General features: G+C 45.1%; 1 protein-coding gene across 7 annotated transcripts in view; it reads left to right on the forward strand.

Annotated features, from left to right (window-relative positions):
* The window catches only part of LOC116432792 (rap guanine nucleotide exchange factor 2), a 220,800-nt gene that overhangs the window by 77,972 nt on the left and 124,859 nt on the right, over positions 1-17,969 (forward strand). Inside the window, exon 2 of one of the 7 annotated variants that reach the window (XM_076371126.1) lies at positions 11,799-11,851. The exons of the other annotated variants lie outside the window; for them this stretch is intronic. The gene's annotated coding sequence lies outside the window, so the exon portion shown is untranslated. The remainder of the gene's footprint in view (positions 1-11,798; positions 11,852-17,969) is intronic. 7 annotated transcript variants of the gene reach the window in all.

The following is a 17,969-nucleotide window of genomic DNA, read 5'->3' on the forward strand; positions in this document are numbered from 1 at the left end:
GTACCCAGCGCTCGTCTTCATGGTAACGGATACCTCACTGACGGAAGTAATAGGGAGGTATAATTTTCCGAATGAAACACATTACTGCTATCTCGGGTGGGCATTATAAGAGTAATTTCTGTGTCCTGAAAACTGGGTATCAGGAACAAAGATACGGTGCATTCGTGAGTTAAGCGTTGTAATTGAGGATACCTGGCCGAGTTATTTCCCTAACAACGACCCAGGTACAGTTTCGTTGATTGCGTTTAATCGTTATCGCGGCATGAATATGCAACGGACAATCGTTTCAATGCATTCGCGGCCTTTCTATTCGCAATGCGTTTCTACATTTCTATTACACAATAAATTCGACCGAAACAAGGAAGTCGTTCGTTTCGAGAGCTCGTTATCGGTGTCCGATTAATCAATACTTTTTAAATATATCTTCCAACCTCCTCATCGATATTCAGTTCCAATCTTCACATTTTTTACTTCTTACAATTATAACACTAAACCCTAAACCTCGTGCACTTTCCACCATAACGAACTGATCGAAATCCATTCACAAACTAGAGAAAATGAAATGAAACTCAAGGTCCAAAATATTCCTATAACTTTTAATACTGAACCGAGTCAGTTAAATTGACTTTTCAAAATTCTTTTATAGCAACTTTAAGAGTGCATCTATCGATACTTTAATCAATTTACAATTCAGTTTGCTCATTGCTAAATCGATTCCTTGAATAATTTCTTAAGGAAGTATCTGTTATCTTTTTAATAATTGCAAAAAGAAAAAATCAGGGGGTCATTTTGATCCGTCCGGTAGGTTTAGTGTTAATCTCCTTATTCAACAGAATTTTTCTAAATTTCACAAACCCTTTCATCGAATCTGCATACCTCTTCCACATTTTGCGCAGAACCTCACGATTTTCCGGTCCCATTCATAAAATAGCCGATGCAACGCCGATGGTGGTGCAGTAAAAATACATTAACTGCGATCGTTCGAAGCGTGACACACACCCGCCACGACATCCGACGCGTCCCATGCTAATGGCGGCGCGGAGTAAGTAAAAGGTTGCCTCCGCGAGCAGAGCGTGCCTCTCGCCGCAAATCAGCACACCGCACCGCGGCGACCGGCTTCGGGGCCGGCATAGTTGTGAGATAGAACACGATACACTATAAAACGTTCGCGATGGCTCCGTAACCAATCGGCCGTTTCGCTGCACCTCGATGCACTTTTGCTTTGTGTGCCGCGGCGGCGCGCGCACACACAATGCTCCCGTTGTCGTGGGACACGCGATCGCGGAGATTCCTTGGGGAATGCACGGTTGCATCTTCGCGGTGCAATTTGCGGATCGAACTTTGGCGTTCGAGGATTCCCACCGACGTGAGAAGCGGTCTTGGCAGCTGACACCGGCCTTACGGAAACCGATTTTTACGAAACTCGCGCGAAGACTGACGGAAAATTCAGAAGGAACGCGATTCACTCTATTTCCCAGGAAACGGAGCGTCGAGCTCCGTTGCAAGCAGTTCTAAGAACTATAAATAACTTTCTTACGATCTCTCCGATTTTATAATTTCATCCCTACTATGCTGGATTCTTTATGGTTCTTTTATAAAATGTTGATCTCTAAAGTAGATTGGAAGCGAAAAAATGAAGGCCCGTTAGTCCTTTCAAATCTACAATTCAACAGTACACCAATACCTTGTTAAAAGAACCATTTTCTAATTGTCAAGCCTCGACTGAATATTAACACCAGAACTACCGAGCACTTAAACTGACTTTTCTAAATTTCTAAAACTTGTAGCTTAATATTTATTAAGATTCCAATTGGCTCATATTTCAGTATAGGTATTACTAAATCAACTCGAACGATTTCTCAGCGAAGCATCTGCACCTTTTCAGTAATTGTAACAGAAGAAATCAGGAATGTGTCATTCCGACCCATCTGGTAATTCCAGTGTTAAAGAGAATATCAAAAAGAATTCCTTCCTACTCATATTCAATCGTACATAGACGCAACTGTTAACAATCTACACAAACTGCAAGTATACGTATCCCGATCGTACATCACAAACTATCGCAAGTACCGCGATCCGTCACCCCGGTTTCCCACCCCTAAACCCTGCGCAAGACATCCCATCGGTTCCGGATCGTTCCGACGCAGTATCGTAATCGCATTAGGCGTTTTATCGGCGTCGGAGGGTGGCGTCGTGAAATATGCGTTCGGAACGATCGTCGGGCGGTCACGTTCCGACGGGAACGTGCCGTCCTTTCCTTCGTTTTTCAGCGCACGTCCCGCCGAAGACGGAATGAATGACGCCCCTAATTTCGTTTCGCAGCCGCCGCCCGCCGGCTTTCACGTAAACCGCCCTCCTTTTCTGCGCGCGCGGGGGTGGCGAGCTCGCGCAGCTGCGACCCCGCTCCGACTCGTCGCTCCGTCCGGGATAATTGGGGGGAACGAGTCGACAACGCCGCGCGATAATTGGAAATAAGTCGGCGACGCACCTGATATCGCGTCTCGCCCCGATTTATGGAAAACTGCCGGTTCGTCCTCGAGCCGGCTCGCTCTCTCGCTCGCTGTTCGCTTAATCTCCGCGCATAGCCTTCGTTAATGGAGTTACGATCGGGCCGCGCGCCCGCTTAATCGCATCAGATTAGCGGGAACTTCGAGGTCGGGGAATAATAGTCGTTGCGCGATGAATTATCGCCGTCGATGTTGCTGCTCCAGTTGGTTTTACGATTTATCCACGCGCTGCCCGATCATCGGGCCCCCGTCCTCCGCCGGAGAATAGATTCGTTAAAGTTTTTCGGTCCGCCGAGTCGCGCCGCTGTTCGAGGAAAGCGGCCGTGATGTAATTGTTGATAACCAACCGGGAATTATGCCGCGTGAAAGTTGTTGGGCAACCGGGCGCCTTTATTCTCTGATAATGAGCGATAAACGACTTTCATCGGCGAGTTACTTGGAAGCCGTTGACGGGTAAGTTGGATCTTTCGCGATATCGCTCGCATTTTCCGTAACGAGGTCGATTGTCGAGCTAATTGTTTCTTGTAACAGATTTTACTTAGGATTTCCCTGCGATAGAAAAGAATTGCGAGATTGTTTTCGACGATGAAATCCAACGAAATCGCTTTAACACCGAAGCTACTTCAGAGTCTTTATGTTGTATGTATTTAAATTATGAAGGCGTGTTTGCGAAAGATTTTCAATTAAAGTGTATCTGTACAAGAGGCGATCCTTAGAATCTCATGGAACGTGTTATTCTAGTCTACAAGAAATTGGAAATAAGTCACTAATTGCTCGTTAATATTAAAAACCTCTTCTAAACTAGTGTGTATATCATTCGAAAATTATCCAAGTCAATTTCAAGTGTACCTGTATTAATTCATAATCCAACAATTATAAAATATCTCTAACGCCCACGCTATTGCGAAAGTAGCTTTAAATAATCGACCACATAGACCGAAGACGATAACGATGACCGAGAACGCTTAATGCTCTCGCTTATCGTCGAAATGGAAATCGTTCGCAAAAGAAACGAATCGAGTCCCTAGAACGCCGATCGACCGCTTCGATCTCCCGACGTATCCGCGTGACAGTGAATAATTACATGCGAATTAAAAAACGCGTCGAAGTGGAAACGACCGGAACCGCCGATTCGCTTCTCTCTCGCCTCGTTTTCGATCGGCACGATTCCGCCGGGCTCAAGTGGAAGTGGGATCCTGTTTGTCTTGCTTTTTAAAATAAACCGCCCCGATAATTAACGCGAGCGGAGCACGAGCGACTATATCTGTGTAATTACGGAGACCGTAGACGTAGGAATATTTCGTCGCGCGGCGACACCCGAGGTTTTAATTAACTTTTCCCATGGGGGCGCTGTTTCGGCCGCCGCGACGCGCAGGAATGCGCGCGAATTAATTTCTTGGCCGCTCGCGCTCGTGCGCGCTGCTGTGTTCCACTTGTGCGGTCGTGGATAAAAGTTCTTGGAAAAGCTTGAACGCAGCCGCGATACAGAAGCCACGTTTTATTATTTTTTTTTTTTTTTGGTTCGCTTGTTTTAATCCTATGAAATGGGTGTCCAGCTCGCTAGGCGGAGACGTTGATGTTTCAGAGGGTCTCGGGCTGTTTTCATTAAACTCTGTGTGGGGTTGAATGTCGCTTTGCAGCTTAATACTTTTTGTTCGAGGTAATGTTGCTGAGAAATCGGTTGATAGCGGAGTGGTAAAAACTAGTCGCGAAGCTTTTTAACGTGGTTGCTTTAATGTTTTTAATCTGGTTCGCAATGGACTGTTTCTATTGAAATACCGATGCTAAATATACGTATGTCGTTTGAAAATTTGATTTGTCGAAACAACCGAAGGATGATCAATCCTGTTCATGGAATATTTGAAGTAAACATTGTTTATGAAGAGATAAGGAACTCTTGTGTTCAGCACTTTTTTTATCTACGTACGTTTTTAGAATATTTTATAAAGTACGTTTTTTACACCGTGCTATTTATGCTTCGTAAACAAGAGTGTGGGCAGCTGTGAAGAAAACAGATGTTGCATATACGTAGTTTGCTGAACATTGCATTGAATTTTGCGCGTCGATTCGAGCGATATCTCTCGCCACTTCGCGCGGTAGTTGAACAGTTTTGACAGTAAGGGCTGGACAAACTTAATTTCGATTGACTGAGACAGTGGTACAGAATTTGTAACAGGAAAGCGTATTCTAATTGCACACCTATCTCGGATCTCTCCGAGATAACGCGCCGTCGATAGTGCAACGATACCGATCGAAATATAACGCGGCGCTCGCGAAAAAAATTAATTTATTACCGGCGGCCACGAGGCGGCGGATGTATATGCAAATTCAGAATCGCGCGGACTAACTCGCGAACATGGGAATCAAATAAAAATTTATTGCCCGAGCGACTGGTTCTGCGAGGTAAGCCAGGAAGTGAAGTGTGCGAAGTGTTGTTCCTGATTGAAGTTATTAAGTGTGTCTCCGCTGACTCGTATCTGCAACAACTGCATAAAATCTGGCTCGCAATCGGCGCGCGTACATTTATGGCGGTCGAGATTACCTGAAGTTCGATACGACAAAAATGTAACATACCAACACACTATACCGACATTTTTACCTCGTTCAACCCTCGAGCGAGTCTTTAATGGAGAAACCATATTCTGATTGCATTGTAACTTCGGCTCGTTCCTAAAATGTATATTCGCATGAACATCGTTAGCACTAGATTTACAGACATTCATTGTACAGTTCGTTCGATTGTTAGAAAAATTGATTCCTTCGTTTAGATTCCGGAAATTAGAGGTTTAAACGATTAGGATTCATACGTGCCTCTATTAATCTAAATCGACAGAAACATTTAGCAAATAATATTTATAACATTCAATACGAGTCGAATTGACTCGTAAATCTAGCGTTGAACTAGTTATTCTATTCGATTCTGAGGACCATTGTACATTTTGGACCGTTGATGGGTACAAAAATCATTCAGTTATCGATTAATCGCGAAAGGAACGATTGATTCTTGGTAACGTTCGAGAGAAGCACAGCTAACGGAACGTATTGCCGATGATTTCGTGAAATGATCTCTTTGTGGGTTGCCGGGATGTGTGCCAAGTTTCCAGAACTGGAAGTGACATTCGCTCGCTCCACTTTCGTAGGGCCCTTGAACTCCTTTTCGAGTTCCCACGCGATCTGCGTTCGACTCCGTTGCTTGATAGACCCCGTTCGAAGCGGAGGGGTTGCATTAACCCTATTATCCATCGAATTCGATCGCACCGCAAAGAAGTTCCACAATCTTTCGGCTGACGTGCTCTCTAATAATACGCAATTAACTTTCTAGACGTCAGCTCTGCCCCTTTCCCCCCTCCGCGGTGGGAATTTGTGTTTTATTTAGGAAAATTCATGTGCTATTGATTATTACTAACGAGCCGTTATTACTCTTTTATTTATCCAATAATACGCTGCATCCCGTCGGGCGGGGATCAAATAAAAACATTGTTGTGATTAACTGATTCATTCCGGGACGCTGCACTTTTATTTTTATAACACTTTTACCATAGTCCGTGCTCGTGCCACCGAAATTATTGACAGATGGTTAGCATTTCCGTCGCGTCGAGTACACCGCGTTTCCCTAAATATTCCGTCGCAGTTCTCTGGAATTATTTATGGGATAATGCATCCATTAATAAAGGCTTTATTCTCGTAACGAGAGAACTGCATATCCTTAATGTCTCGATAGCTTTCGTTCAAATTTCTACATTCAAATCGGAATAAGCCGTAAATTCGAGAAGCTATATTTTCCCTTTACTGTCCTCCGTTCAACCGCAAACTCTAATTCTAATCCGTTATTCGCACATTTCACTTGCAGCGTATTTAAAGTATACTACTTCCATCGCGACGAAACGCTAATGAAGCATTTCTAACCGCAATTCTTCGATCCTTGAACGTTGATCCTAATATTCCACGATCAGTCATCGCAAGAGTTGCCCTATGATTAAACCGATCCACGACGCGCGGTGCGCAAAGGTGGACAGCGCAGAAGATAGTTCGCGAACCTGCGAGTATACCCGAGCAGGAGGAAAGTTCCCTCGATAGCCAACCTGTGTCCGCGTCGGAGCCGAAGGAGCGAGCGAATAAGCGATCGGTGTGCACCGTGCAAGAGGCCGCGGGCTAGAAAGTAGCCAGCGACTTATTGCGTTCGCGTCGGCTTGCCGCGCGTGCATACGGAGTGCTAAGAATCATAATGGTGCAAGTCGTGTGATGCATGCCCTTCGGAAAATTGAGTTTGCATTTTAATTACTGTAAACACGAAGAATCCCTTTGCCAAGCACGTGGTGTTTAAACTTTCATTCGGTTCTGTAATAATATATTCCATGAAAACTGAATCGATGAGAATAGATCGTTAGCTTTAGGGGGAAACTTATCTCGTTTGTGACGATCTTTGGTTACTGTGATCCTTAGTATAATATACGGAGTTATTCATTTGCTAAAGTGATGAATTCGATGAAATAGAACAAATTTGATTAAATTCCATATGTAAGAAGGTATTCGAATAGTTCGCTATGTGGAGAGATTGAAAGAGTCGAGATCGTTTTGGCTCGCGTCTTATGTCGCGAAGCAAGGAACGAGCGAGCACCTCAACGGCATTTACCGCAAACAGGACCGCTGGAATCGGACCACAGTGGCTGCGGTTACCGAGTGCTGTTAACATTGACACCGCGGAATCCGCGACGCGTTCTTATCCGGCACGATCCGTCGCGTCCGCTTAATCAACGCGCCCGATCACCTGCGAGACTACTCTCCAAGTATCTCGTCCGGACGTCTTGGAAATAGGTCATAAAGTTATTTTCAACCTTCGATCGCTGCCGTTTACGCAGAAGAATCGATCCATCGGCTATCTCCGATGTACTCCAACTACGGGCGATCTGCAACTGGTCTGCATGCGAGCAGTTTGACTGTTCGTTAACCCTAAAAACACGTGACGGAAGGTTCGTCGATGTTCCCAGGTGCAGGATAATTAAAGTATAACATTTGTTTGGCGTTCGAACGTTCTGAGAAACTGATTTATCGTTGTTTATGTCTTGAGATTGGATACGGAAGATGCTGGTTTTATTTTAGCGAGGATGCATTCGGGCCTGAAACAAGCTTCAGCTTCGATTCGTTGATTTATTGATCTACTCCGCTGCTATTTTGGAATATTCGAAACTTAAACTTTATTATTATCTCGATGAGATGAGATACTGCAGGGTCTATTTAAAGAACTAAGGCATGAATCTCATATGTCCCCGGCGAAATATGTCGTGTAGGCTACAATTAATCCGCCGTCCAGCTTCTGTGTCATTATATTGTCCGGTGAGAATATTTCAAACATTTTTATTTCAACTTCCACCCGGTGGGCATTATTGCCAACAAGTCCGAACTTTTTTCACGAAGACCGTCGAGGTAAATAATTATCGTATCGTTACCCTCGTCAGCCTTGAGTGTTTTATTAACAATGCACCGGAGCCAAGGACAGCAACCCCTTAGCTTTTAATCAAATCCACGGCAACCGCGTTGTATTCTTGAAACTCGAAATTCAATGACACGGATGTCCCCTTGTTTTGTCCTCGGAGGACGGCCCGTCCGGCTCCTGGGGGATCGTGTTTTGCACGCGGGACTCGGTTTGTAATCTAACTCGTCGAGGTTTCCCCGTTCGAGAGGTATATCGGGCCTGGAATGTCAGCCTTGGACACCCAACGGTGAAACTGAAACTGGACCTGGAACTGGAACTTGAACTGGAACTAGTCGCCGCGAGGGTTGGAGGGGGGGAAACGTGGTTCTTCTCTTTCCGATTTCACCCGCCGAACCACCTCGCCCCGGAAATGACAATCGAAATCGATTCGAGAGACCACTTTGCAACGTCGAAGGGTTCAATTCAGACGCGATCGAGAGTGACTCATTGGATCGTGCCGATCCGGGTCACGCCTGACGTTGAGTCACTGAATGCCTCTGACCCTTCGTCGACTGAAATTTTCTTCTAATGTTAGGGATGCTTTTGGTGTGAGAACAAGCGTTAAGATAACCGTTTGAAGCAGAAAATAAATTTCGTATCTCTTTTGAATCAAGTTTATTATTGCAACGGCTACAAGCAATCTTAGGGTATAATCTGGGAAAATAAGGTTCATTAAATGTTCTAGTGAATGTAGATGCAAGTATTTACAATTTCGTTTCCACGAACAGTTTGACATTTTCAAATCTCCGCGGTTTGTAGCGGAACTATCTATCTCTTCCGGTATTTCCTAACTGTGCGTCGGTAAAAGAGGCACAGACAGAATCTACAGTTAGTGCTGAGACCTGTAGCCTCCTGTGATAAAGCAGGAACCTGTAAACGATGCGTCGTATAGTTCTCCGGTGCTCCAGCAGGCGCCACCACGTGAACCTTCATGGTCGAATACTCTCGAGGATCGATCCACCATTTTCTCAACCCTTGAACATTTGAATTTCGAAAATCCTTTATGATCGAATAAGTCTGACGGATTTTCCAATCGAACAAAAATCTACGATAGATCGATATTAAAAAGCGAGAGAAGTGCATGGCTTATCTTGAAGCTAGACGCTCCTTGGCGTAGTCATGCCAGCATCGAGTGCCTCGTCGAGTGCCTTTAGAAAACTCGGGTCCCCTCGCGCCGGGACGGGTTCACAAAGCCGCTTTTCACGATGTCGCTTTTGCCTTCCGTTCCCTCAATAAAAGAAAAAGGAAGAAAAATAGTCTTGGAACACCGTATGTTCCACCGCTACTCGAGACCCCCTCGAAGTCTCTCTCGATTTCGAAATTCAATGCGTCAGACGGTGGAAAGAGGGAAAGCGAAATAGGAGGAGAGCGAGACGGGCGACGCGTTGCTCGAAAACTTTCTGATTTATTGGCCGCGAACGCGTTGCCTCGCCACTTTTCCGAAGAAATTCTTTTTTCTTCCTGCTCGGCCCTCTTTCTTCTTGCTCCTCTACCGAGCTTCAATTTCCAGCTAGTCTTGAATCGATATCGTGTAATTCGACATCCGTCTCGGAACTTCTTGCTTGAACCAATTTTCTCTTGACACGAGATACCTTTATCTCCCGCGAGTTGTATTTTTAAACTTTCCGAACAGCCAAGGATCTCTGACAGCTGATTTCACGCAAGACATTCCCGTATTCTTCATCGAAATCAGTCTCATCATTTTAAAAGTAATCTAAGAACGACGTCACGCTACTGTAAATTGCTTTACCCGACACACGTCTTCACCCTCGATCACGTAACACTAACCGCAAATATATCGTCGCACGACAAATTTTATTTCACACCCTTCCAATTTCGTCAGCCAAAGACTCCTCCGCGAGTTCCAGGACAGCCAGTCTATAAGCCAAGCAATTAAAAACTTCCCGATTGACTCTAAGCTGAGTTCCTCTGACCCAGAAAGAACGTGTCCAAACACAGGATTCGGAAGTTCGATCCCCAGCGGTAGACACACCCTCTATAGAAGAAACTTGTGCACCGAGGCACCGCACCTCGCCAGCCAGCCAGCCAGCCAGCCAGCTTCATTTTTTATAGTTCTCACGCGAGGGATCGGCTGAGCCGACTTCGAGACCACTCATCTCCTATTATGTGGCCGGCGCACAGAGACGCGTGACGAGAAGAAAAAGGATGGTCTCTCTCGCGTTCGACGCCGGCCATTTTTTCGGCCGCGGGGAAAGCCGAGAATGGTCCTCCAAGTCCTAATATCGAAGGCAGGGCACGTGTCCGCCATCTGCATCCCGCAGGAGTCACCCTTTTCCATCCGACACGGCCGGGGCATGTCCCGGCACGCATCCCCGCAATATAATATCAGACTGCGTAGGTCGTAATACCTCGTTATATCCGGTCTTCCGCTGGAAAATCCTCCCGCGGTCGCCCTCGATATTTTTCCACGGAGAAGGTCAGAGGCAGGCTTATTAACTTCTTTCGATGAATGCGTCTTTTCGTGTATGTACGGCCGCTTCTATCGATCGGATTCGTTTTCACCTCGCGCCGAGGGTTGTCTCCGCCGTTTATTGGCTGGCGCGCTTTCACGGAATGACGCGCGAATTGCTGGCGTGTGTCTGATTCCGTTTCCATTTATTTCACGCGTGTTACACGGAGAGGATGCTCGCCCGTTAAAATGTTGGTTCAGGTCTTATTTGTTTCGAAAATCCTGCTCCTTTTATCTCGGACTTTTTCATTAGCTTTTCTACTTTTTACCTTAGCCTTGCGATCCTCTTGTTCTTTGGCTTTCTTATTGTCTTCGCTGTTCTCTTGATCCTCTTATCCTCTTCTCTACTTCCACTTCTTTTTACCACCTTTTTTTTTTAATCAATAGTTGTCCGTATTCTTTTGGACTTCATAGACTCTGTACACTCGACGAATTTCCGCGTTGCCACTGGAAAGATACTCCGCCATTTTTGGCGCAGTTCCTCGGCAGTTAAACATATCTCAGCCGGTAAACATTTTAAATCCTGTATATGATATTCGCAAGTCGCAGTTCACGTTTCCATTCCGGTTTCTCGGAGTCTTATTTCGTAATATCGAATTCTTTCGTTTTCATAACGAGTACTAATGTTCCCGCTAATTAGCGTAAATGTTATCGGTACACTCGTGTGCGACCGACCGCAATCTGTCCAGCTGGTGATTTTTACAGTAAATTAATCTAATGAGCTGATACGGTCGTTTCTTCTTATAAGTGGCTGCGGGTGAAGTCTCTCCCATTTTTGTTTTCTAGAATGTAGAATTCTCCCGTTCGACGACGAGGTCGACGAGTTTCTCAGATTCGCGGGCACACTCGGTGATCCATTCAACGAAATCACGGCGCGATTTCTTTTTCACCTAGTTTTCTTTCCGTCGTTATTTCGTGGCTCTGGTATCGACAGGTTCGTTATACCCGAAGTGGGAAGCAAATTACGCGGAAAGTTCGCGGCGGGCGTTTATCTGCACGTAGCTGCGCCGTGACGTATTCATAATTGAATGAAATGCGCTCGAATCGGCGATAATTCACTCGACACCGTTCCCGGTGTATTCATTCGATCTCTAAATAATAATTATTCGATCCCCACATATCCAAGGGGAGCTAGACTTTTATTCCGCGCTCGTATTATCACATCCGTGATTGTACGACTGATACGAACATGTAAATCATCACGAAATGAAACGTCCAGGTAGACAGACGATTTTCGGACGACATAAATTTCTTTCAAGAACACAATTAATTGCTTCATCCATTCACTCATATCTCTCATAAATCTAATTTCCAACGGCATACTAATCATTCTTTATTTCTGTTCCAGGTAAGTGAAAAGTCCGCAATAATTCATCTAAAACATACTCTCAACAAGTTTACGTAAGTACAAATTCAACGGACCTGCAACTCTTTAACAATTAGCACGTAAGAAACACTTTGCAACTAGGACAGCCTGGAACTGTGCATCAGTGGCAAACAGTTCTAGAAACATCGCGCTGCATTCAGCCGGAGTCGCAGATACACAAACCGATTTCTGAACATCAGAAATCAATTTAAAACGTAACTTCCGACGAAGGAAAACACGTTTGAAACTTTCTTCCTATTCCACGATTTCCCGTGTCGGTCCGAGGCGACCGCAAATCAGAAATTTCGATCTGCGATCGTCCCGGGTCCGTCGCGAGGCCATATTCGTTATATCTTTCTTGCGACGCTGTCGAGCGTTCCCCCGGGGCGGGATGATCGAGCGGCCAAGGATCGTTCCCCGCAAGAAACAATCTAACCAACTGTGAGCTCGCCTCTCGATCGATGAGTTTCTCGGCATCTCTCTGCGTATCGGGGACAAAAGAAAAGAGACTTTCGTAACGGTACCGTCACACCGGTGGCACGGCCTGCTAAGGTCTAGTCTAGACAGTAGGCAGGTCGATATCTGGCACCTCCACTATTCAGGAACCCGCAAAGCGGAGTCGTGAAACGGGTACCAACACCACGAACGCTGACTTCAGACGAAAAAGGTGGACACGATGGAGGATGGGGGTAAAGTGGATCCGCGACAGTGTTGATGGGCCACCATGTTCTCCCTTTAGACGGTACCTGGATCGGGTACAGCCTCAATCCACGAGAATCGAGCGGAAGATAAAGGATGAGAGTAACGAGGATAATTTAACTTCGAACGACACGATAGTGCTGTTGTATTGGAAAAATTGGATTACTCGTTTGAAACAAGGCTCCGCCGTGATTAGTTCATTGTGAGACGGTCGGGGATTAAAACACTTTGCAGCCAATGTTGAAAAGTTGCTACATTGCATAGCTCCAGAGGGGCAAGATCCCATGGTTCCAAGGTTTCAAAGTTGAATAGCTTCGAAGTTGCACAGCTGTAAATCTGCATAGTTGCAAAGATGTAGATTTGCATAGCTCCAAAGTAGCAAAGTTGCATAGTTCGAAAGTGTCAACGTTGCATAGCTTCAAAGTTGCAACGTTTTAAACCTGCATAGCTGTAAAGATATAGTCGCACATAGCTCCAAAGTAGCAAAGTCACAAAGTTTATGTATAACCGACACTATTACTGTCAATCAAAAGTAGCAAAGTCGCATTGTTCCAAAGTGTCGAAGTTGCATAGCTTCAAAGTTGCGACGCTCGAAACCTGCATAGCTGCGAAGGTATAGACGCACATAGCTCCAAAGTAGCAAAGTCGCAAAGTTTATGTATAACTAAAACTATCACTCCGTCAATTTCAACGAAAGAAGTTGTTACCGAAGTTACATTGAAACAAAGATTGTATTCTTCAGCAAAACAATAATTCCGCCGAATTCACTCGCTTGGTTAACGCGGATACTAGTAAACAACTCGCGCGTCGGTCCCCGATTACGAAAACCCTGATAATTTATCCGTCGATCCAGTGCCATGCACCGGCGCGCTCGGTCAGGTTGCACGCCTCGCTCCGGTTTCTTTCAGCGGGGCCCGATGTCATAATCCAGAAACAACGTGTTTCATAATCTCTGGTGGCGCATCATCTCCGGACGCGCGGAAACGTCGCGTCGTTAGCCTAACGAACTGAGAAACGTTTCGCTAATGCAATTAGTTGTTTTCCCTTGGGACGATGCGCCTAGCGGCCGCGCCCGCTGGCGCGCCGGGGGACCAATTAAATCGCACGCTTTCAAATCGAGGATTAGATCCGATACAGATCTCTCTTCATCTCTCTGTTTCTCTCCCTCCAAACGTTCCTCGCCGCGTCCACGCGAATCCGAACACGGGAAATCCTTCTCGGCTCGCGCGAACACTCGAATCCAATTTAATCGCGTTTCCTACCTTAATTCCCGTCGGCCTCGGATTCCCCAGAATCGCTCGTCGCAAGCTTGATCGCCAATTACTACTTTGACGGGCTGTTTAACGAAGCCCGTGGCTAATTAACGCTTTCTGTTAATGAGAACTGATTGGCAGACGAGTTGACGCGTTCAATTGACGCGCGGAAAGTCGGTTGTGTTTAGAATGAGTGTGCGGGGTGGGGATGTTTTGGTGCACCAGTTGATTTTGCATTATCTATTTATGTGTTGTAAAAAATAATCCTAGAAGTAGAAATGGAAAAAGATAATTTCTAATTTTCAAATTATTAACGATTAACAGTAAACAACAGTGAATCGGATGTTTGTCTTTGATCGCTCTTGCATCTCCTGTTGCATTACCACTGATAAATCGTGATAGTACAAATTTGTCAAATTTTAGAAACTTTTAGTCCTTTGAATTTGCAAGGTGTGTTAACGAATTTCTCTCTTCTCTAGCCGTTTCGCTAAGTCTTTATTAAGGCCCGATTCCAAACTTTATGCGGGAGGGCGACAGCGATATAGCGAAGAAACACCACGGGTAAATTTCATGGGATCCCATAGATTAATAACGAAGGGAACACGCGAAAATTCTTGGCCCTTTATACAGCGGGATAGAACGACGTAGGGATATCAAATTTTCAAACGGCACGGGTACAATGTCCCCGTAGCCGTGCCTGTGCCCGTACATATTACGCGTTTGCATGGATGCTGCGTACGGTGCGCGACAAGTTTGGTGTCCTTTGAGGTAGACGTGAATTGTGAACAATTTTCTGCCCGCCTTGTAATCGTTTCCCCCGGTTGCAATTTGAAAGGAGAGTAATCGCGAACAATGCCTCGGAATGCATGAAATGGCGCTTGTAATAAATAGAAATGGAATAGAACAGACAGCAGTTCGACTTTTTGTTAGGGGCGAATAACTTGAGAATATTTGTTTGTCTGGTTAAGAAGTATTCATAACTGGAAGATTAAGCAATGATAAATGATTCGCGAATAGTATTTACATCGGTTGCATCTTGGAGCATGCAAAATGCAGTGGAATTAAAAATTAAAAATAGATCGCTGAAAGTTTCGCTTTAAATGTAAAAGAGTAAAATTCATATGTAAATGATTTGAGGAATATGATGGTAATCGGTAAGTATGCCACGAAGTGTATATATTAGAGAAAAGTGCTCTGACTTGAATTTTCCTTAGATGAGAAACGAATAACAAAGATTTCTATGTAATTTCCATTGGGTCTACAGGCTTTTGCATATTGTTAACGCGTATAACTTAAAGAACACATGCAAGAAATAACATACCGGGGAGAAAGCAAAAGAGAAACGATATAATGTTGCAGACCGTCACGCGCGCCGCAGGAAAAATTGCATGAAAATTCTTCGGAAGAGATCGTCCGTGAATTTCTTGATGCATTTCGAGAACGACGTGATACTTCCGTTCCCAGGAAAGTATTATAATTCCATTTACGGTTAAGCAAACGAAACCTTGGACGATCGATCCCTGGATTTATGGTGTTGCCGCGATCTCAATTTCTCCAGGAAACCCGTTGATACCGGGTAATTCGCGCATTCGGAGGAGTATTTCCCAGCAATTAGCGGAATCCTTCCTCGTATCGATCACAGATTCTTCCTTCGACCTTCCGTTTGGCATACCGAATATTCACTTTTTTTCTTTTACGAGCGTCCGGTCGTTCTATGAAATTCTTCTTGAATTTTCATACCGATAGGCGCATTGATAATCGAGCTCCATTAGTTCGAAATTTCCCCGGATTTTTACGACGAAGCTGAGAAATTCATTTATTGAATTTTTTGCCTGGCATGCGTCGACTAAACCAGAAATATTTGATAAACTTCGAAACATTCGATAATTACAGGGGGCATACCTTCCACGTACTGGTCGTGCCAGCCCGTTTAAAATATTGTTACAATCGCGAGTTACGTAGTTCTTACCGTCGAGCGTAATTCCCACCGGCGCATAAGATTGGCCACTCTGCATGCTCGACCGCAGGTTGCAATGATCCTACCTGGAATTGCACCTGACACTGTTCCTTTTGTAATGAGAGAGTGAAACGACGACAGTCAGTGCAAACGACCGGCGCAAGAAACACCGAGGCCGCGCAACTAGAGGGATGATTCGGAAGAGAAAACGGAATAATAAAAATTTTATTACAACAAAAATCGATCGCGATCGGCCATCCGAGTTTCTCATTTCGTACTTTCGCATTTATTGCCCCACTCGATTCTAGACAACTCTCTCGAGAATCAAACTAATTCTTCCTCGAACCGCCCCTTCTTGTTATTCGTGTCCTGTCGCGACACAGCGTATTTCAAACTCCACCGAAATTTATCTGTCTCTATTCCCACGAAAGCACATAAAATTCATTTTATCAACGTTACTGCCGTTAAGCGTTTTCTTATTTTTCTTTATCAAACCGAAGGCACTATTCGATCGTTCTGATCTCTTTCCTCCGTCTTTCTATACGAATATTCGAGTAAACTCTAAAACATCCGGCACATCCGGCATGTCTCTAATCACATTATCGTCCGCCTTTTCCCGTGTCCCGGGGGTCTCGACGCAACGGATTGCATAAAATCCGCGCCGGAATTACCGGCGGCGTCGATTAATATTTAAAGGATCGTAACCTGTGTCTTAAACGCTCGAACTCATTAATGGCGAAACGTTTAAAGCCCGGTCGTATCGATTCGACGGTTCCTATCCCATGATTACGCTTCGGCTCCGGGATAATACTCCGGAGAGCAACGATAGCGGCGGGCCGATTCGACGTCGCTCGTTTACCCGATGCGGAAGACCAAGGAAGCGGAACCGGAAGCGGCTATCGTTCGGATAAAAAGGCGAAGCACGCTAATTAAGCCTTCATTAATGAGGGAACCCGTGTAGGAGTGCACGGCGAAACGGGGAAGGGCACGGGAGGGGACGTTTTGTAAGGAACGGGCCGGCGAAGGTACAGGGAAGGTTCATCGTCTGCTATTTTGTCTAACCTTTTAATGGCAAGGGGCATTAAACCGCGCTGCATCGTTGTGGAACAATGGTACCGCGTCTCGAATTAACATTACCGCGATGGCTCCGATAGTTATTGTCTCCGTTACAGTTCTGACATTCCACTTTAATTCTGTTCTTGCTCCCTTGAGCCCGGCCGTTCTGATAGTTAACAGGAATAACGAGGAAAACTTGCTCGGCGTTTACGGATCGTGGTTATTGATGTCTTAGAGAACTATGTGGTATAATGGAATTGATAATGAGAAACTTTTTTGCTCGTTTCGCGATGCGTTCTTTGCATTGTGTTCTACTTTTATTAGGTCTCTTGGGAACTCTCCTTCCATTTACCGAGGAAATTGAGGACAAATTTCGTTCGTCTGAATTGTGCTTTATATTTTGTTGAAATTTTTCGAAGTATATGTTATATCTTGTATTTATACGTTTGAAATGTTCGTTTGTTATGGTGCAGATGATATATAAAAGCGGAGAGACCTTTCAGCGTACTTCGCGTTCATTTCAATCGACGCACTGTTTCGGCGGTAATCGCTAATAGTCCACGTAGGTTCCCGTGTAAACAGAACTGAACGTGATTCAGAATTTCACCTGTTTGTACGCGTCGCGTTCGAAATGCAGCACCGGCGAAAGCGGTCCGAAATGCCAAGAGTTCCGTCGAAACTGCCGGCAATTTGGAGCGAGAAGCTCCGGGGGCCGCGGGCTTCCCGGGTTTATAAGTTACGGCGCATGCATAATCGCAATTCCATTTGCACAGCACAAGGTATTCTTAATGTCTTTTAATGAAATGTGGCGAGGAAGAATTTCATTTCGTCCGCGTGCAAGCCTTCAAGGAAGGAGCCGCGGGACTCGCGTCTGAAATAAGCGAACCGCTGGAAATAAGAACGAACGTCTTGCCGGAGAGCTTCTGGGGAGACGCTGGTAACAATTACTGTTTTACGGGTCTCATTCGCCGGTATCATTCTAGTAAAATTTTTTAATCGAAACTCAATTTCGTCGTACAGAGCTTCCGCGCGGCATTAAAGCAGAACTTTTCCCCGCACTGTTCATACCGTTGAACTCGTGTCCGTTTCAACAGTCAACCATACTTCACCCGAAATCCCTAAATATTCCTCCGTTTATTTATCTAAAAAGTCAACGAATTTGCATAACCTGTAACCAGAATTAAGGTA

The sequence above is a fragment of the Nomia melanderi genome, chromosome 9 (assembly GCF_051020985.1).
Source record: "Nomia melanderi isolate GNS246 chromosome 9, iyNomMela1, whole genome shotgun sequence".
NCBI lineage: Eukaryota > Metazoa > Arthropoda > Insecta > Hymenoptera > Halictidae > Nomia > Nomia melanderi.